This window comes from Ailuropoda melanoleuca, chromosome 4, assembly GCF_002007445.2.
Source record: "Ailuropoda melanoleuca isolate Jingjing chromosome 4, ASM200744v2, whole genome shotgun sequence".
NCBI classification, from domain to species: domain Eukaryota; kingdom Metazoa; phylum Chordata; class Mammalia; order Carnivora; family Ursidae; genus Ailuropoda; species Ailuropoda melanoleuca.
In genome coordinates, this window is record NC_048221.1 from 105,195,083 (window position 1) to 105,217,050 (window position 21,968).

Consider the following 21,968-nt stretch of genomic DNA (forward strand, 5'->3'; position numbering starts at 1 on the left):
AGTCCTTTGCCCATTTTTTAATGGAGTCGTTTGTTTTACTTTTTGTTGTCGAATCATAGTTCTTTATGGATCTTAATTCCTTATCGGCATACAATTTGCACATATTTTTCCCGATTTCATAGTTTGCCTTTCACTCTGTGGTGTCCTCGGATGCACGGAAGTTCTCCATTTTGACGCAGTCTGATTTGTATATTTTTATTTCTGTTGTCCGTGCATCAGTGTCACATGTAAGAAATCATTACCAAACCCAATGTCCTGAAGCTTTACCCTGTGTTACTTCTAAGAGTTTTACAGTTTCAGCCCTTATGTTTACACATTTCATCCATGTTGAGTTAATTTTTTATCTGATGGAAGGTAAGGCCTCTTTTGTTTAAAAACATTTTTTTTCCTATTATAAAGTTAATTCGTGTTCATTGTACAAAACTTGGGAAAGTGTAAGCCAAATAAAAATCATCTCTCATCAGCGGGGTGCTGATAAAAACACTGGATTTATAGTATTGGGCAACTTCTGTGGCATCAATACTCCCACCATGGTCAATTCAGCCAACTTCCAACTACCCATGTGACCTCAGTAAATGCAGGGTAGGGAAGAGATGTGCACAACTGGCTCTCACACCCCTGCCACTAACTCACAAGCTGGCCATAGCCATAGCTTGTGTAGGTGGCAGTCACAGTCAGACACGCAATGGCTCCATGGCCATTTCCTCTCCCTTCTCCTTCAGCCACTCCCATGACAGCATGAGATGTCATGTGACCTAGTGACTTAGTGCTGGCCAACGAGATTGAGGATAAGTCTTTTCAGGGGAATTTGAGGGAAAAAAAAGTTCCTCTCTGATAAATTTAAAGAAGCATGATAATAAGGCCCTTCTCTGCCTCCCTGTTGTTCTCTTGCTTCCTGGCTTTGGATGTGATCTTGCAAGTTGTGCTTCAAGCTGACGCAGCCATCTTGTGACCATGAGGCCAGACGGAGAGTTTTAGAGATGCCAAGCCCACATCTGGACTTTGTGCAACTGCTGAACTAAACCCTGGAAATGCTTATTTTCAGATTTCTTAAGTAAATAAAGATATATATGATCAAGCCAGGGATCAGCATGTCTTTTCTGAAAAGAACCAGGTAGTAAGTATTTTCAACTTCGCAGGCCACACAATGTCTATCACAACTATTCACCTCTACTGTTGGAGCATGGAAATGGCCGTACACACACATAAAGGAAAGAGTATGGCTATGCTCCAGCCAAACTTTATTACGGACACTGAAACTTAAATTTCATGTAACCTTAACATGTCACAAAATCTCATTCTTCTTTTTTTTTTAGAGGGAGAGAGAAGAGAGTGTGTGCAAGTAGGATTGGGGGGAAGGGGGGTGAGGCAGAGGGAGAGGGAAAGAGAGAATCTTAATCAGGCTCCATGCCCAGGACAGAGCCTGATGTGGGGCTCAATCTCACGACCCTGAAATCATGACCTGAGCCGAAATCAAGGGTTGGATGTTTAACCGACTGAGCCACCCAGGAGCCCCTCATTCTTCTTTTGATTTTTGTTCAATCACTTAAAAATGTAAAAACCATTCTTGGTTCATGGGCTCTACAAAAAACAGCTGACAGGCCAGATTTGGCCTGCTGGCCAGTTTGCTCATTCCAAGTTCGAGCCCCCACTACTTGGGTATTCTGTTACCACCACTGAGAGCAGTGCTGGTCCTAGATTACAAAGGACTGTCCTCAAACACACATATACTGAGTCTCATCCACTTTCAATCCCAGGAGTCAGAGAGGCAGTGCTTATGCGCCCCTGAGTTGAATTTCCTCAACATTAATCAACATGTACCAGAAAATATGCTGAACATGGTGAGACTGGGAAAACATACTTCGGGGTGTAAATTGAGTCTTCGATACGCAGGAATGTGTCTGGCAGCTGATTTGCCTCAGTGACTGAGCAGACTTCTGGGGAAGCTCTCATCCCAAAGGCGGGACCAGCTTGGGCCAGGCAAGAGCTGTTGGAGGAGAGGTGTGTTCATTGGAGGAGAGAGGCACCACGTGTAAGGTTAGAAATAAAAAAAATAGAAACACCCTTTTCGTTTTCAAGTTGGTGTGGCCATAAGTGGCTTTAGGATCTCTCTGACAGATGTAACACAGTAGGGATGAACAGGTCTTCCCCATTTTGCAACAGAACCATGTGCCATGTTGGCATCACAAAATGCCAGCATCTCTTGGAGCCTAGTGGTGCCCAGAAGATATCTGGTGGGAGACTTGGGGCAGCCCTAATGCCAGAGAAGAGCCCATGTATTCCTCAGTCCTTGTGAGCCCCCCTGAAAGACTCCCAGTAGTTCTCGATGAGCACTTTGCGGGCAACCCTCTTCCTCAGGACAGTGTTTCTCCCATGGCTTTCCCATTCAGTCCCTCTCGGAGACGTCCCCACCGTCCCTCTGCCTGCTCCAGCTGACGTGTGTGGACCATCTTCTCCCTTATCTAATCCAATAGCAGCAGAGACTCCGAAGTTTCCTGTGGACACCAGCTCCTACCCCAGGAGTGTGATGGTTCCTTTCTCCTCCTGTCCCCTCTGTCTTGTTTCTGCCTTCATTATGATGACCCCAACAAGATGGGCAGAATCCAAAGAGCCTCCAATCTCCTACTTCCTAGCTGCAGATCCTGTGGAACTATCCCCGCAGAGTCCCTTTCCTAGGGACTGCCCTGCCCATCTCCGTGCCCATGGGAGCTGCTGTGTTAGTAAACTATGACTCTACCCCCACCACACTCTTGGTCCCTCCCACACCAGCCCTGGGCTCTCCTCTCCTTGCCAAAGTTAATGAGTTGAGGAGGGACACGTGACTCAAACTGGACTAATGCTCACTTCCTAGGGATTGGGAGAGGCAAGTGTGTTTCCCAGCATAAAATTTGAAACAACAAAAGTCAGCAGACATCAATATCTCCCTCCTGATATCCATTAAAATGACAGTGGAGGCTTTTGGGAAAAGGCATAAATGAACAAGAACAAAGAGAATCTGGGAGGAGACAGAGCAACAAAACGTTGGAAGCTGGAATGTAGATGGTTGGATGGTAACTGAGTTAGAAGACCTGAGAAAGCTGAATCATAAACCAAAAAAACAAGACAGTTCCCGTTTACACCACAGAACCCCATGAGCTGGAGATAAGAGGCAGCAGGCACCATTCACTTGGAGTAGGTTAAAGGTGAGCATAAGAACAGGAGGACTGATTCAATGTTGATTTAAGAACCAATTAGACCCCCAACCCCTCCTCCACTGCCCTTAGCGAGTGGCCGTTCCTCTACCCCAGCAGGAGACACTAGAGACTTCCACTAGGAAAGGATAAAGCAGGTGTTCTGGGGCAGGAGACATCAGTCACAGTTGAGGGCATAGGCGGTATACTGGAAACAGGGGGCTTAAGCAGGGACACCCTACATACTAAGCGAGGAGACCACCACCCCCTCCTTCCCCATTCCACAATCAGAGCACTGACAGACTGGTAGAAACTTTTATGGGAAATCTGACCCAGGTCAAGAAAAAATCCTAGAGATACTGACAGCTGAGGTTTCCCAATGAACTGGCCCAGCCTGCTCACTCCGCACTCAAGTCCCCAGGTGCCAAGCCCCACATATACACATGGGGTTTCTAATGAACTTCTCTGTGCCCCACTCTAAAATATGTGTGCAGCCAAGACATCCCCAGGGTGATGGTCAAGTGAGACCCCATGACAACCCTATATAGCAGCTCTACAGAGCCGTCCACACAGGACAGGAGCAGGTCAAAGGCACTGGAGCGATTTCTTCAAGATGATGAAACTAGATGGAACATCCAATGCATTTGAACGTGAGGAGAGATTTATATCACTCCGGGGTGGGGGAGGGAGGAGTTGGAGATCAGATTAACAAGAAGGATGTAGAAAACCAGGCAAAGGAAAAAGCAAGACATTAGTTACCCCGGGGAAGAGAGAACTGTGAGGGAAAGGGAACAATTTCCGCTGGGATGAGGAAGGGCTTGGGATGCGTGTGTGAGGGGGTGATAGGGTACGGTCTGTGGGAAGTCAGTCCTCACCCTCCATCACAAGTCCATGTCGACCACCTGAAATTCTTCCATGGGGGCCAGAGGCAACCCGACTGGCTTTCTAATAAATTCTCCCTTTTTTGCTTAAAATTGTCAGAGTTGTTTTTTATTGCTTGAATCTGAAAAAATCGCAGCTAAAACGTTAGTCATGGATCTTTGCTTGTCACTTTTATCCCTAGGCCTGGGGCTCCCCGCCCATATAACAAGGTCCTATTCTTTGATTCTGTGCACCTTTCAATAGTCAACTTCTTCATCTCCTCTCCTCCTACTCCTTTCTACCAGCTATCTGCCACACCCACTCACCAAACGAAACTTCCTTTGAGGGGGTGTGCCCTGGCCCACATTGTGTCACAGTGAAAGATGTTGACAAACCCTGCCTGGAGGATGGCCTGCTGAAGCAATCCCTGGGGGATGGGCCGGGGGAGATCAGAGCCGACTTTCCAGTATGTGGGTGTGATTCTGCTGCCCCCCAATCCCGGACTTTCAGCTTTGATCGCCTACACTTTAAATTGCAAGTTGACTTGTATTTACAATTTTTATCCCATCTACATTTGAGACAGATTTGAATCAACTTTACACAATTAATAAAATACAGGCAAAGACAAAAGATAAAGACAGACACGCACGAGGAAAGTGTGATGATATGTTGATAGAATGAAGTGCTCAGTCTTGTTCCAAGTTCATTGGTAGGTAAGACAAAATAAAAGTTACATGATTTGGGAGTTACTCCACATTCAAAGCACTTTTATTGACTGCTGAATCAGTCTGGTTTATGTTTGGCTACACATCAGAGGGAAAAAGCTAGTAACTTCTTTAGAAGGTAAAAGAAGCCTGGAAGTAGGGAAACGAGGGTTAGTATGGTGCGTTTCTGGTCATCGAAAACAAGATCCCTTACTAGTCAATATAGCTCTTCGGGTCACAGCTATCACCACTGCATTTGAGGTAGAAGGAAAGATAAACAGTGAGAAGGATATTTCCTATTTGTTTGTTTATTTAATTATTTATTTGTAAAGATTTTACTTCTTTGTCAGAGAGAGAGAGCCCAAGCAGGGGGAGTGGCAGAGAGAGAGGGAGAAGCAGGCTGTCCCCTGAGCAGGGAGCCCGATTCAGGACCTGAGCTGAAGGCAGACGCTTCGCTGACTGAGCCATCCAGGAACCCCTATTTCCCTTCTATTTTAAGGACACTTCCAGAAAGTCTCACATAATACTTTCACTAACATTTTAATGTACTGAACTTAATCACATGTGCATACCTGGTTACAAAGGAATCTAGAAAATGTCTTTCAGTTGGGTGGATTGCTACCCCAAATGGGATCGCTAATGAATGCTGAGGTAGGCAACAAGCGGTTTCTGTGACAAACACTGACTGTGGCAGGTGCTTCTGGGCCCAAGAAATACAAAGATGAACACAACACAGTCCTCGCCCTTAAGGAATTCACACATTTTAGGAAAATACTAATAATCAACGGAATATTCTAATACTTAAAAAAAATCTCGAAAGGTGTGAAGAAAGAATTGTGGGAGGCGAAATGAGGAAATGATTCGTTGTGTAGAGAGACAGGGAAAGATTCACAGAGAAGGTGACAACAGAACTGGGCCTTCAACAGAAGAGAATTTAGAGAGGAGAACGCGTTCTAGGTGCAGGAAAGAGCCCACACAAAGAATAGCATTAAAAACAGGTGGATTCTTGGGGATGGGGGTGGGGATTTTGATTCATTCTGTAGTCTTCAAAATAGGGTCATCAGAGTCCTGGTGGAAGATGAGGCCAAAACAAGGTGGTAAGGGGCCAAAACCTCCACTGAAACGATTTTAGAGGGAATGGGAAGCCCTGAAGGTTTATAAGCAGGGATATCACAGGGTCAGATCTTTAAGTTCAAAAGAGAACCCTGAAATGTGAGAATTAATGAGCTAAAACAGGAGGGCGTGGGAAGCAACTGGCTAATTGTTTAAGTGATATGCCCTGAGGACCCGAATGAGGCAGGGGAGCACAGGGGCTTGGGGAGGGAATGGTTTTGAGAAATGATGGGGAGAGCAAAGAAGAAGCAGAGACAACTGGAAGTTTCTGCAACACCTAGTGGCTTCTGACCCCCGGCCTCTTCCAGCCCTTCATTAAACTAGGGGCGTGGTGCGCGGCTCTCCGCAAGGGAAATTGCGCGGAAATTCAGTTGGCCCAGGCAGGTGTGCTTCCGGTCCTCAGGGAACGCCTGTCTGGGAAGGAGGGGTACCAATTAACTGAGCAATTTAAACACAATGTGGTGTCAAGTACACGCACACCCTGTGTGGAGGTGGCTTCTGAAGGGCCGTGTGGGGGAAATGGGAAGTGAAGGACAAGCAAGGCATGGGAATTGGGGCTAGATCTGCCCCCTGGGGTGTAGCCACTTGGACACTGGGTTACACCAGAGGCTTCTTTAGAGGGCCCGATGCCCCGCCCCCACCAGCCGGTCTCTAAGGACATGCGTTAGAGTCTAAAGGGCATTTCCCCAGGCACCTGAGAACAAAGTTCAGAGTTCATCTTCTCGTGGGAAGACCTGAACTTTCTTTCTTGAAGGGCAGGTGGGGATGTGTAACTAGCTAGAACTTTCTGGAAGGCAACCTGGCAATAAATACAAAATACCTTGGGAATATACATTCCCTTGACCCAGTGATTCTTCTGGGAATCTGTCTCAGAGAAATAACTAAGGATGTAAGCAAACTGTTTATATTAGCAAAAAATTAGAAATGACGTTATTGTCTAACAATTGAGAATTTGCCAAGTAAAATCATCAGATAGAATCCTATTCAGCCATTACCATCCACTGTGGTCATTTTTTTTTTTTTTAAGATTTTATTTTTAAGTAATCTCTGCGCCCAACGTGGGGCTCGAACTCACAACCCTGAGATCAAGAGTTGAATTGCATGCTCTACAGACTGAGCCACCCAGGACCTCCTTATTTCACTTTTCAAATCAACTCCACCCAGGTAATGCATCTACTGTAATACATTTAATTATAATTTGCAATGTATATTGTATTTTCAGGGATTGAATTATCAGTGTGTTTTTACTATAGCTGAGTATATTTTTTTTTTTTTTTAAAGATTTTATTTATTTATTTGACAGAGACAGAAACAGCCATCGAGAGAGGGAACACAAGCAAGGGGAGTGGGAGAGGAAGAAGCAGGCTCATAGCAGAGGAGCCTGATGTGGCTCGATCCCATAACGCCAGGATCACGCCCTGAGCCGAAGGCAGATGCTTAACCGCTGTGCCACCCAGGCGCCCCATGAGTATATTTCTAATATAATTGAACTGGAGTATATTATTTTAGTATATGGGTTAAATCATTATACTCTTTTTTTTAATGATTTTATCTATGTATCTGGGAGGGAAGAGAGAGAGAGAGTACAAGCAGGGAGAGGGGCCAAGGTGGAGGGAGAAGCAGACTCCCTTGCTGAGCGAGGAACCTGACATGAGGCTGGACCCCAGGACCCTGGGATTATAACCGGAGCCTACGGCAGATGCTCAAAGGACAGCCACCCAGGCGCCCCAAATCATTATACTTAAGGTGAAAAACAGATTGATGAAATACATTACAGATACATTTGTGAAATTGTGAGACCTTGGAATAGCAATAGACGAGTACCCAGGAAATGTAACAATCCAGAATGTCTAATTATCTGGCATGTTCCAAGTCAGATCTATGCTTGGTTACTGAACTTTTGCTGTATTATAAAAATCTGAAGCATGCCAAAAATTGTCAAGAAGAAAAGTAAAAAGCAAAAATAAATTTGGTCCCAATTTCACCACTCAGAGACAATTAACTATTGACATGTAGGGACCATCATTCCAGATGCTTCTATCTGCAAATACACAGATAAGAATGAGAATAAAATAAAGTGTGTGTTTGTGTCTGTGTAGGTGAAAAAAAAGAAATAGTTTTACAGAGAATGGAAATGCCCACAATAGCATTACCAAAAAAAAAAAAAAAAAAAAAAGGGATCACATTTTTCTTTCCAACAAAAGGCATGACATTTATCAGGAGGAAAAACTTGGATGGAATTCATGAACTTCAGAAAATATTTCTTGACACCAAGAAATACAGGTTCCTTAAAATAGCCCTTTAAATTAAGAAAAATGATGACCTTAAGAGTTTTGAGTCATTTTTAAAAACATGTTTCACCTTTAGACAATGTCTGTTGACTTCCAGCCAACAAACATGAGGCCATTAACACACTTCTACTTTTTCCCATTTCCTCTTCCCTTGCCTCCCCCTAATTATGTTGGTTGTATCATTTTCACATAGGAATGGTTAATAATATTTACATTTCCTTCTTTTGCCACAATTCCCACAGTTGTCTGGTTGGCTCTGTCTAAATGGAACTCATGCTCATTATTGTCCTTTTTCTATGACTTCTCCATTCTTATGTTCGGAGTCATCCCTTCGTTGGTGGGGTTTAGTCACCAACTAGTCTCTTATCCTGCAGGTCTCCTGGATTCTTGCATGCTTCAAAGGGTCTGCGTCATTATACTTAAAAGGGCACATTGAATAGAAATTCTTGGGTTATTCTTTTCCTCAGATCTTTCCAGACATCGCTCCTTTGTCTTCTGACACTGAGCGTTGCTTTGGGGGAAGCCGAAGGCTAACTGACTTTTATTCCTTGTGCATGACTTGTTTCTTCTCCTCCGATATATTTAAGATTCTTTCCGCTCTGAAATGCAGCAACTTCACCGATATATAGTTTAATCAGGGTATTGTTTAGGGTAGAAATTCAGACACAAACCCCAAATAATGATGGCTTTTAAAGAGAAATGTGTTTTTTCATTTAATGATATAAACCGATACAGTAGCAACTCTCTAATGAAATCGTCAGGGATTCAGGCTCTTCCTATTTTGTTGCTTTGCCATTGCTAGGGTGTTGTCCTTGTCCAAGGACCAAGATGCATACTCTAGCCAATAGGAAGGAGGAAAGAGAAAGAGCTCACATTCCTTCCCTTTAAGAAGGTATCCAGAAGTTGCACACAGTAATCTTTTGCTCACATCCCATTGGACGGAGCTTGGTGATATGACCCTACCTAACTGCAGGAATCCTGGAAATACAGTCTTCATTCTGGGTGACTATATATCCAGCTAAAAACATTCCACTATAATGGAAAAAGGGAGAATGAACACTGGAGAAAACTAGCAAATTTTGCTATGATCAATATCTGTTTTTTCCTGGGGTATGGTCTGTCTTTTCAATCTGTAGATTCAAATCTTTATTTCAGGAAAACTTCTAGAACATCTGTGACTATTTTTTTCTGTTCCATTTATTGCATTTTCTACTTTAGGAACACCAAGCATCCAGCTTTTGTACTCTGTATATCTTTCTCATTTTAACCTTTGTATCTGTATCTGTATCCTTTGTACGTGTCTTCCATATCAATCATCCTTCCTCTAAATATTTTTACAATGCTTTCTTTCTGTTTCATTTTCATTGCATTTGTGTTCTCAATTGTATTCATTCAGAAAACTTTTTCAGTTGTATTTATTCCAGTTCTTATTGTTTCTACTGGTGTATGTAACTCTGTGATATTAGTATTTTTTTCTTCCTTTCTTTCGGAACTAGGCCAGCCTACTTTTTGTCTCCTTCAGTGGCCTTAGAATCTCTTCTTTGTACTTTTGCATCTTTTCTTTGAGCTCTCTTGTCAAAGGGAGACTGTCTCACTTCACATTCTTTAAGATCATGGAGAATCATTTGTTGGACTCTGCTTTCTGAAGGAATCCCTCTTCTGATGTATGTTTTTCATCTGCTTTTTGCTTCTGTATCTCTCTTCTTTTTTCGGGAGATGAAGGCCATTTATGTTCTGGGAGCAGAGTGAGAGAAAGGGGCGGGAGTTTCCACCATTCAGAAGACATACTTCCTCTTTTCTTTCTTTTTTTTTTTCTTTTGCCCCATGGTTAACATTTTGGTATCTATACTTCCAGAGAGATGTGTACATAATTTTCTCTTACAAAATAAGATGACAATATACATTCTCTTTTGCAGTCTGTGGTCTTCATGTCACCTATGTTTTTATGTCATGAAATATATTTCTCCCATGTTATTTAAGTAGTTGCGTTGTATTCCATTGGCATGATATAGCATATTTTTTAACCCAATCTCTTGACAGATGTTTCCATTGTTTCCAATAATTTACTATTATAACCAAACTGATGCATAATTTAAAATCTCTTATTTTGACTCTCTGGACTTAAAGCTAAAGTTGTGGAGGATCTCATAGGTTTTCACTTTTGCCTTTCCCTTTTTATTTATTTATTTTTATTAAGATTTTATTTATTTATTTGACAGAGAGAGAGACAGCCAGCAAGAGAGGGAACACAAGCAGGGGGAGTGGGAGAGGAAGAAGCAGGCTCCCAGCAGAGGAGCCTGATGTGGGGCTCGATCCCATAACGCCAGGATCACGCCCTGAGCCGAAGGCAGCCGCTTGACGACTGAGCCACCCAGGTGCCCTTTTCCTTTCCCTTTTTAACTGAGATATCATTCACCTACCATTAAAGCTACCCTTTTAAAGTGGACAGCTCACTGGTCTTTTGTATATTCAGGGTTGTGCAACCATCATCACTATCTGTTTCCAGAACATTTTCATCACCTCAAAAAAAGAAATACCATATCCATTAAAGGTCACCCCCATTCCCCTCTCCTAGCTCCTGGCAACCTCTAACCTACTTTCTGTCTCTGGATTTGCCTATTGTGGACATTTCATATAAACGTAATTATAAAATGAGTTCTCCTTTGTAATTGGCTACTTTCACTGAGCTTTTTTAACGCTTTTACGGTTGGCTCATGTTGTAGCATGTATCAGTACTTTATTCCTTTTTATGGGCAAATAATATTTCATTGTATGAATACACCACATTTTATTTATCCATTCATCAGTTGATGGACATTGGGTTGTTTACACCTTTTGGCTATGATGAGAAAGCTGCTATGAACATTTGTGTATAAGTTTTGTGGACCTATATTTTTAATTCTCATAGGTGTATAGCCACTAGTGGAATTGCTGGGTCATATGGGAGGGTAGACTTACTCTTGATCCCCATGTCTAATTTCTAATTCCACATGACATCACCAGTCCCTTCGCTATGTGTGTCCCCAGGTAAAGAGTCTTTCAGATTTAGTTCCTACAGAGACTGAATCTGCAGTTTCCTGCTTGGGTTGGTGGTCACCTTGCTTTCAGGGGTGGAAGAAAAGGCCTAAGATCTAATAGTCAGCTGTTTTCACCCTATGCATCGCCCCCACTTTACACGGTATCTGGTGCCTTCACGGTGTTTGCAGGCACTTTAAGCCATATCTTCTTCCACTTTGCTAATTTAGTTGCCTCTCGCTCCTTCAGGGGCAAGGCCCTTTTATATTTCTTCATTGTCATTTTATTAGCATTTTGGGGAGGAAAAGCTATAAATAGAGGCTCATTTAACTGGAAGATGCACTAACTATGCGTAAGTCTTTCTGATTATTGTTCATCTTTGAAAAAAACCAGCTTTGTTAAAAATTAGTTTCGAGAAAGATGAGGCCAGTGATCTGAACAGAGCACAGTTTGAAATTGTCGATTTTCCTTGAACACTGTCACCAAATCTGTTTTTGCTTTTGTCTGGGGCCATATTCCCCCAGTTTTCAAGATGTAGGAAGTCAGTATGGTAGCACTCCCTAAGATAAGCTTTGTCTTAGTCTGTTTGGGCTGCTGTAAAAAACACCACTGACTGGGTGCTTAAACAACAATATTGATTTCTCACAGCTCTGGAGGCTGGGAAGTCCAAGATCAAGGTGCCGGCAGATTTGGCATCTGGGAAGACTCCACTCGGTTCGTAGATGGACATCTTTGTGCCGTATTCATATGTGGTATGAAGGGTAAGAGAGTCCTCTGTAATCTCTTTTAAATGGGCACTAATCCCATTCAGGAGGGCTTCACCTTCACAATCTCATCACCTCCCAAAGACTCCACCTCCAAATATCATCAATTTGGGAATTAGGTTTCAACCTAGGAATTTTGAGGGGATGCAAACATTCAGTGTATACCAGGCTTTCTGATAATTACTGTCCCCTCTTTCCCCCTCCCTTCTCTCTCCTCACTCCCAGCAGATTCCCTCAGGTAGGAGGCTGGGACATAGATAACAAATATTGCGCTTATACTTGGCCTCTCCATTATTTCTACCTTCCTCCTTCCTACACCCTGCCACACCCTGATAGAGTTACTTCTCTGGAATCAGTCCAGATGCTGGTCTTATGGTTCCGAACAATGAACCATCAGATGGGCTTTCCTGGATGGCACCTGGTTGGTGCAATCAGTTAAGCATCCAACTCTTGGTTTCAGCTCAGGTTGTGATCGTGATCTCAGTGTCATGAGATCGAGCCCCATGTCAGGCTCCACAATCAGCATGGAGTCTGCTTGAGATTCTCTGTCTCTCCCTCTCCCTCTGCCCCTCCCGCTTGTGCTCTCTCTCTCTCAAATAAATAAATAAGTAAATCTTTAAAAAACAAAAAAAGATGGGCTTTCCAGAACAGTGCCCTTACCTTTACTTGGCAGCCTACAGCTTCTTTTTTTTTAATTTTTTTTTTAAGATTTTATTTATTTATTTGACAGAGAGAGACACCAGCGAGAGAAGGAACACAAGCAGGGGGAGTGGGAAAGGCAGAAGCAGGTTCCCAGGGGAGCAGGGAGCCCGATGCGGGGGCTCGATCCCAGGACCCTGGGATCACACCCTGAGCCGAAAGCAGCGGCTTAACGACTGCACCACCCAGGTGCCCCTACAGCTTCTTTGTGTCGTTGAAGTTGGAGACAGGTACAAGAATGTTCAACACTGTCTGTAAGAACAGAAAGCTAGACACAAACGACAGCTACCAGGAGAGTGGGTAAATGCAGGGTCACATATTCATACAATGGAATGCAATTCATCAATAAAAATGAGTGAACTGAGGGTGCCTGGCTGGTTCAGTTAGAAGAGCATTTGACTCTTGATCTCAGGGTCATGAGTTCAAGCCCCGTGTTGGGTGTGGAGATTACTTAAATAAATAAATGAACTTAAAAAGCAAAAAAAGAGTGAACTATATAGCTGCACATAATACTATAGATGGGTCTTAAAAACATACAGTTGAGTGAAAAGAAAAGTAAGGCATGGAAGATACACTCTGTGATTTCCACAAATGCAAAAATCCCCTCAATTTAAAATATATTGTGTAGAAAAATATACAGGAGGAACAAATCTCTAAAGAAAAAGAAGGGAATGATTAAGTCACAATTCAGGATAATGGTTACTGCTCGGAGGGAGAGGAAGGGGTGTGACAGGACGAGTCCACACAGGACCTTCTAAGGCACTACTTAAATCAGATTTTTTAAAAGCAGGTTGGTAGGTACATGTGTTCATTTTACTGTGATTAGTTAAATCGTTCATATATGTTAAGTACATTCTTTTGTTGGCATGACATTTCATAATAAAAAATGGAGTGATTGTTCCCTTTTATCTCATCTTTTAAAAGATGGAGTTCGTTCACTTTTTTATTCTTTGGAGGGTTTTAGGGTGGGAGAGGAGTAAAAAATGCCTCTCCCCATCTTCACCAATGACTCTTTCCCCAGGGATTTGAATAATTCTCATGCTTAGCCATGTAAAGATAGGGCCCATTATAGAGCGTGGGTTTCCATATAACATTGAAGAGAGTCCGTGGAAAACTGACACCAAGAAGTTTTGTGACTTCCAAGATTGTTTCTTTTCGAAACCCTTGAGAGGAAAATGGCTTTAATTCAGAAAATGTCTCGTGCACTTGTTCGGAGGGACAGTAAGGCAGGGTTGCTGCAACAGTGACAGAGGAAGAAGCTAGGGGGACTTCACCTCTGCCTGGGCCTCCATAACTCCCAGAAAGAGAAGAAGGGGTGGGGGTGGACAGTTGGTCTAGGTGAGCAGTCACTGGCCCAAGGTGAGACCTGCTTGCCCGATTGGACCCATGCCCACCTCAAACAGATGACGCCTGCAGGAAGGGTGGGTATTTTTCCCCACTCAGGTGCTCAAGCCAGAACAAATACTGAGTTGAGCAGTGAGTGCGCAAAGCCCACGGCCCGAAAGAGGCTTCATGTTAGAACTTGGTGGATAGACAGGGGTAGGGGTGGTGCACATGCCAAGAGAGGTCAGCGGAATCAGGCAGTGCCTCAGAGGGAATTTGGACTTTATCCTGAGCAATGAAGAACTGTTAAAGGGTTTAAGCCAGGAAGAGACAAGATAAGATTTGACTGAGAAAGCATGTAATTAAAAAATGATGGTAAGACTTCAACAATTTATTTAAAGGAATCCATACTGCATTAATCACATCGGCATCTACATGGATTATAATGATGTCCATATGTGGGTAAAATATGCTTTCACTCCGTGGGAGAGAGAAATCCTGGTGCACATCAGGAGTCAGAGAACCTCCAGCAACCCTCTCGGGTCCCTTCTCTCTCCGGAAGCTTCGTACTCTCAGTAAACTTGCTTTACTATCGTTCAATAAACTTCGCTTTGCCAAAAAAAAAAAAAAAAAAAGGGATTCAGAGACCCTTTGCCCAACTCTGCACCCGCACCTTCCACCCCCCTGACGCTCGGGGCTCACAGGGTAAGCACTGCCAGTCCAGTTAACGTTAACACTAAACTGTTCTCGCCAGCAATGAGCAACAATTTCACCTTCTCTCTTAGGTTAAGCCTACGTCCCCAACATAGGAGGAACGCTCGCCTTCTCATCTGCCGTAAAGGACACATGTCTACGTCCCATGCCTGCTGTTGCTTCTAACCACTTAAATATATGCAAAAAATAAGGGAGGAACGAATGCACAACGTATATCTATACCCATTAGGACTGTTAGCAAAACTAGTAAATAGTATGAGGCCATCCGCTTCGAATTTGCTTGCCTCTTTTATCCTCACAACATCGGCAGAGGTGGACACCGTGATTGCAATTGGAATTAACGACTGAAGTATGTAATCTTTGTTTAGTATCTGGGTCCTGTGATAAGTTCCGTGAGAGCCAGAGCTCGTCTGTTGTGTTTGCCCCTGCACGCCTGGTGCCTCGAAGAGTGCCCGGCCTGCGCCAAACATTCAAAATGTATTTATTGACTACATTTTGAGTCCTCATTTACAAGTGAGGACACTGAGGCTTAGAATTGTTAAATAGCTTACCAACTATTAGGTCACCAGCTAATCCAGACTCACATCTGTTGGACTTCATCTTCTTACTGGCTCCCAGATAGTCTAAGGTTTTATGAGGATCACAGAGCTTGGTCAAGTTTCTAGCTATGAAACAGAAAGCTACTGAAAGATTAATTGACACCTTTGGAAAGGTCTTAGCCATTTTCAGAACATAAAGCAGAATTCAGAGGTGGGCAGTAGTGGAATGGTTATGTTTAAACTTGCTACGATTCACGAAGATAGGACATTGAGAAATTCGCACCTGACATTTGAGAACAAAAGCGGGCTTAGCACTTGGAGGAAGTATTGTCAGGAATTTGCTCAGCTCAATCGTCTTAAGCTCGTTATCAGTAAAGAGGGTGTTTTCATTAAAATAGAGACCCTTACGGTTTTATGGCTCTTTTTCCTCAACTGCAAACTTTATTGGAGGAGGGCTCCCTTGTCACGGGCCACTCGGCATTCATCATCCTCACCTTGCTGTGTACTACCACTATGCTATCACTCCATAAACCCTGCTTTGCTGGCCACCAATAAATAAATAAATAAATAAATAAATAAATAAAATTACTGAGGATCCCAAAGAGTTTTGTTTATATGGGTTGAATCTATCAGTATTTACTGTATTCAACATTGAAGTGGGAAATTGTTAAAATATTTATTAATTCATTAAAAAGAAACACCCCCCCAAATAAAATAAATTAAATTAAAATAAAATAAAATAAAATAAAATAAAACAGAGCCCATTACATGTTAACATCAGAGTGGTGATGCCAGCACGTGTCATGTAGCCTCTGGAAAACTCCACTGCACACTCAGCATGAGAATAGAGAAGGTAAATAATATCTTAGCATTGTCGTGAAAATAGTTTTAAACGCACAGACCCCCTAGAAGGATCTTGAAGACCCATGGGTGTCCCGGAACTGCACTTTGGGAACTGCCTACCAGATTATCTTCCTCAAAGCCCCAGCTGCCCAGTTTCTCAGCATCAAGTTTCAGTCCCTTGCCCCTGCAGCTGCTTCCTCCTCAATCTCCACTCACCCACCAGCACTCACCTGCTTGAGCTCTCCAGCCCTGGGTTTGTCTCTAATACCCTTCAGGGCTTTGTTCTCTCCCCTCAAAAGTCCCCTTGCCTGAGAGGTTCTTGTCCTTCTTTTCCAGCCGCCCCATTGCTCAGTGGTCATTCGCACCCCTAGACTCCTGAAACAATCTTCTCGCACTGTCGTTGCCCAGCCACTTGGGCCGTGGCTCTTCTCTGCAGGTGTGTGTGCTATCTTCTTCACCAGACGAGCCCAGGGACAGGGAGCAGCTTGGATTTGAACCCTGACTCTGTCTCACTAGCTTGGTTTACATTTTTTAATTGGAATAAAAAATTACATAGTAGCATGTGCTTCTTGGAGAAAAAAGAATAGGGTCCTGCATAAGGCAAGAAGAGCCTCTTCCTTTTGCTCGCTTACTTCCCGCTCCTGGGGGTAACCACAGTGGATGCTTGTCAGGTGTCCTTCCAGACCTTCTTGTACACATATACATGTGCAAGCTTCTTGTAATTTTTCTATTTGTTATAAAGAAGAGACCGTATCATACCTATGTCCTGGAACTTGCTTTCTTCTTTTTCTTTTTCTTTCTCTCTCTCTCTCTTTTTTTTTTTAAGATTTTATTTATTCATTTGACAGAGAGAGAGACAGCCAGTGAGAAAGGGAACACAAGCGAGGGGCGGGGGGTGGGATGGGAGAGGGAACAGGCTTCCCAGCAGAGAAGCCTGATGTGGGGCTCAATCCCAGAACGCTGGGATCACGCCCTGAGTCGAAGGCAGACGCTTAACGACTGAGCCACCCAGGCGCCCCTCTCTCTTTCTTTTTGATAAAATCATCATCCTCTTTGAATTGGTCTACCACATTCTTTTTTCAATTTTTTTCCAACAAAAACAAGTCTCATTTATCTGAATGGTTTCGTTAAATAAGTCCACGAGGGTAACAAACCTCAGGACAAAGCACATTTGGACAAAAAGTCTCGTGTTCTGGGGGGCACCTGGCTGGCTCAATCCATACAGCATGTGACTCTTGATCTCAGGGTTGTAAGTTCAAGCCCCAAGTTGGGTACAGAGATCACTTAAAAATGAAATCTTAAAAAAAAAAGTCTAGTGTTCTGAATTGGGGCAAAATGCCCAATCAGCGATTGAACCAGAACCCCCTAATATTTAAACTTACTTTACTTTTTACTCTATGTTTTTGAATAACATAAAGAAAAACTCTAATTCAGAAAAAAATTCATGTGGATAAAGATACACTAGAAACAAAATAATTTGAAAAGTTTTAAGATCCAGTTTATGCGATAGGAGGAAAATAATTAAAGCCATTTTGTGTTAAAGTTTTCTGTAAGAGAAAGAGCCTGACAGCCATTAATGAATGAAGAACGAAGTGCTCTGTTGGGCTGTCCTGCCCTGGGCGATGTCTCCTTCTGTCCTGTATTACTTTGGATGCCTACCCTTTCTGCTTCACACTCGCCCTCTCCCAAGCATTTATGAGCAAATAAATACATAGGCCAAGTGGATAACTTTCTTTAAAAAGGGTACGCCTGGAGGGCGCCCCGGTAGCTCAGTCAGTTAAGCATCTGCCTTCAGCTCAGGTCATGATCCCAGGGTCTTGCTTCTCCCTTTCCCTCTGCCTGCAGCTCCCCCTGCTTGTGCTCTCTGTCTGTCAAATAAATAAATAAAATCTAAAAAAAAAAAAAAAAAAGGTATGCCTGGGGTCCCTGGGTGGCACAATGGGCTCAGTGTCGGCTCTTGATTTTGGCTCAGGCCATGATCTCAGCGGGAGCCCACATCCTGCTCCATGCTCAGCAGGGAGTCTGCGTGAGATTCTATCTCCCTCTCCCTCTCCCCCTCCCCTGTGCGCTCACAAGCGCCCTCTCTCTCTCTAAATAAATCTTACCAAAAAAAGAAAAGTATTCCTGCCGTCCTCACCTCCACTTTCCAAATACTTTTGGCTTGAACTTAACTCATTATTTATTTTTTTTTAAAGATTTTATTTATTTATTCGACAGAGATAGAGACAGCCAGCGAGAGAGAGAGAACACAAGCAGGGGGGAGTGGGAGAGGAAGAAGCAGGCTCATAGCGGAGGAGCCTGATGTGGGGCTCGATCCCATAACGCTGGGATCACGCCCTGAGCCGAAGGCAGACGCTTAACCGCTGTGCCACCCAGGCGCCCCTTAACTCATTTTTTAAAAAGATTTTTTATGTATATTTGACAGAGTTAGAGACAGCCAGCGAGAGAGGGAACACAAGCAGGGGGAGTGGGAGAGGAAGAAGCAGGCTCATTGCTGAGGAGCCTGATGTGGGGCTCGATCCCATAAAGCCTGGATCACGCCCTGAGCCAAAGGCAGACACTTAAGGGCTGTACCACCCAGGCGCCCCTGACCTTAACTCATTTTTGCAGCTTAAGGAGTCAGCATAAACTCCATGAGGCAACAGGCAGGATCTTCCCCACTTTGTGAGGTGGTTTCTTGTGCCTTGAGCTGGGTGAAGGGCTAGAAATGTACAATTTCTCCCATTCAGGGAACAAGAACAGCACCCACCCAAGAAATCAAGTCCCAGCCTCCCTCCCTGTTTTCAGAGCCCTGAGGAGATCCCAAACAAAGCCGGTTAGGCAAGAATGTATTTAGAACTTTTAAGTTCCTTTCTACACTGAAATTTAATTTTTTAATTATTATATTTATTGTAAATCCATCAGTTTTCTCCTTTTATGGTTTTTTGTATTTTCTTGGTCTTGCTTGGAAGGAGCTTTCATAATCCCAATACTAAAAAAAAAGAAGAAGTTCACCTCTATTTATTTCTAGTACTTTCGTATGGTTTTGTTCTTCAGTGTATCTGAATTTATTCTAGGGTCTTTCCCCAAATTTATGGGTCAATTAATCCCTCTAGTCAAGCATTTCCCCATTTATTAAATGCTCCCTTTAACAAGTAAAATATTCTTTTATTCCCATAGCTGTTTCTGGATTATATTCTGTTCTATTGATTTATTCCACCAATTCTGTGTCCATACTGCACTGTTTTTATTACTATAGCTTCAAGATATGTTCTGATATCCAAAAAGATATCCTCTCACTTTTCTTTATTTTCCCATTTTTTTCTTGTTTTTTTTAAAATATTTCATTAGTTTTACAAACTAGAGTAAGTCTGAGACTGTTTTCTCAACTGAAAAGATTAAGACTATGGGCACTACAGTCATTTGTGTAGGTATCAGTGTGGCCCCCCAGGAAAATGGAAAGTCTTCGAGGTCTTTCAAGAAGAGATTTAATGTGGGGAATTGGTGACCCAAGATGGAAGGACTAAGAAGTCTAGTGCAAGACCAGGAAGCTACTCGGCTGGAGGTGCAACAGGAGGAGAATAGTGCTAAAGCCTGGAGATGGAGCCATGTGGTGGCATCTAGAAGTACATGGCAGAAACTGGGACCATGGAGCAAGAGACTGTAGAGAAGTCGGTAGGAGGCATAGTTGTTGCCAGAGACACCACAGGAAGCAAAGAGAGAGAAATGGGGAGAAATACTCGGTTTTCTCTCCTCCTCCCTCTCTCAAAGCTTCCACTATTGCTTCCCTTTGAACTAAATCAACCTGGAATCCAGAGAGCAAGGGAGTCTGGGAAATGTAGTCCTCGGTGATACAGCATAGAGGTTAGAAATGGCAAGGAGTTAATCTGAGCAAACTCAGACAGTTGGCCACAACCACATACTGGTTGTGTGACCTTGGGAAAGTTGCTTAACCTCAGGTTGTCTCAGTTCCCTCCTCCAAAAAGTAGGGATAAATAACAGTAGTACTTACCTCCCAAGTCTATCATGAGAATTAAATGCATTAATTTAGGTTAAACACCTTTAAAGCATGTAACAAGTATTATTTATCATTATTGTTATTCTGTAAAATGAAGATAACAATGCTTATCTTGCAGAGTTATGGTCAACAATAAAGAGAGATAATGACTGTAAAATGTTTGCATGTAAATGGTCATGGGCTCTTCATAATTGTTAGTCCCCTTGTCCTCCAATGCCTCATCCTTAGCACATACTTAATAACGTCTGTTGCTGATGATAACGATGGCCCCCCCACCAGGCAGGAGGCAGCCTCCTGAGAGTTGGGAGGGGCATTCGTGCCATGCTGGAAATCTGGGGATACTCTGGAGGGCTGGAGTTTTAGGGGTCTGGGCTATGCACAGGCCTACATCAACCAGTACCCCTACACAGGGAGATGCATTTGGAATGACATCCTGCATCCTATTCAGATGTTTCTTCTCCTGCTGCCATTGGTGCCCCTTTTCTGATTTTAGCCTGCTCTCATTGGCTGCTACTGATAGCTCTGCACTTCTGTGTTTGCATCTGTACTATGAACATTCATGAGTGTACGGTCCCTGTGTGTGAAGTGTGGAGTACGTCACCACTTACGGACGTTGCCCCATCTGACCCTCTGGACAAGCTCTCTAACGCAGATGGGCTGGCTTCTTCATCCCTGTTGAATAACAATGGAAGCCAAAACCTCAAGAAGACAAGTGGCAGACCCAAAGGCCCGTATGGACTTGGGACTAAACCATCTCACTCTAACTCAGGATTCTTCCTACTAATATCCCAGGCTGCCTCCCACGAGCACATGTGAGTTAATGGGCACATACATGCATCCCCGCACCCCACACGTACAATAGATTCAATATCCCTGCAGGGAAGGTTCATGCCTTGTCAATCTTAGTATTCCGGGCAGTAGATAAAGTGCCTGGAAGCTAGGAATTCATAAGTGATTGTGAAATTGACTAGATCTTGACTCCGGAACCGTATTGCCCTGGGGGAGAGAGAGAGGCACACAGATGAAGATCACCGCCAGAGGCAGAGTTCAAGACCGGCTTCACTGAACTCTGACAATGGTCTGGTCCTCACTCACACCCTCTCAGGCCACCCACAGAGCAGAAGGGCCCCGTCACCAGGAGAGGCTGAGATTCCCCAGGGACATGGATCTGCCCACCTGGCTCTGCTCCAGGACGTGTAACAGTTCCTTCTGGGGAGTGGGAGCCCTGGCAGGCAAAAGCTTGCTAGAAAACATCAGTGCTAACCACCCAACTGCTTCAGCTGCCCACCCAGGACCTGGCATCCACAGTGATGCCTGGGAAGCCAGTCGGAGCAGAGGCCTCATGCGTGTGGGCACAGAGCGCTGGCAGGGAGCAGAGGACACTGGGAATTAGAATGAAATGGATAGGGCATCACTGTTTGCCAGACATTGCCATATAAATGTACCTGCTTCTACTCTTCACACAGCCATGGCATGACACTGCAGGACTCTGACTCAGCCCTTTGCACTTGCTTCGGCTATGAACTTGCTCCCCTGCAACATTTTGCAGATTCTCCATACTCGATTGATTTGACTTGACTTGCATCTGTGTTCTCTCTCCTGATCCTGAGATGGGAGGCCGCAGTGTCCTGTCAGCCTAAAAGACTTCTGGAGCAGGGGAATGGGGGTGGGCCCGGCACAGGTGGCCCAGGCAGCTGCCCACACCACTGCTACGTGCTTTCAAGAATCCTGTTGGCTGTCCTATTCTCGCCTCTGCCCACAGAAGTCTCACCACCCTTGAGAATCAACAGGAAAAGGCAAGATCATGAATTCAACAATGAGCAGTGAGTGGAAATAATAAAAGGCAAAGGCCTCCCACAGGGCACTCTGAGACCACACACAGCCTCTGACCCCTGTATCTCTTGGGCCTCACTTCCTCTTCCACTCCCTCACATC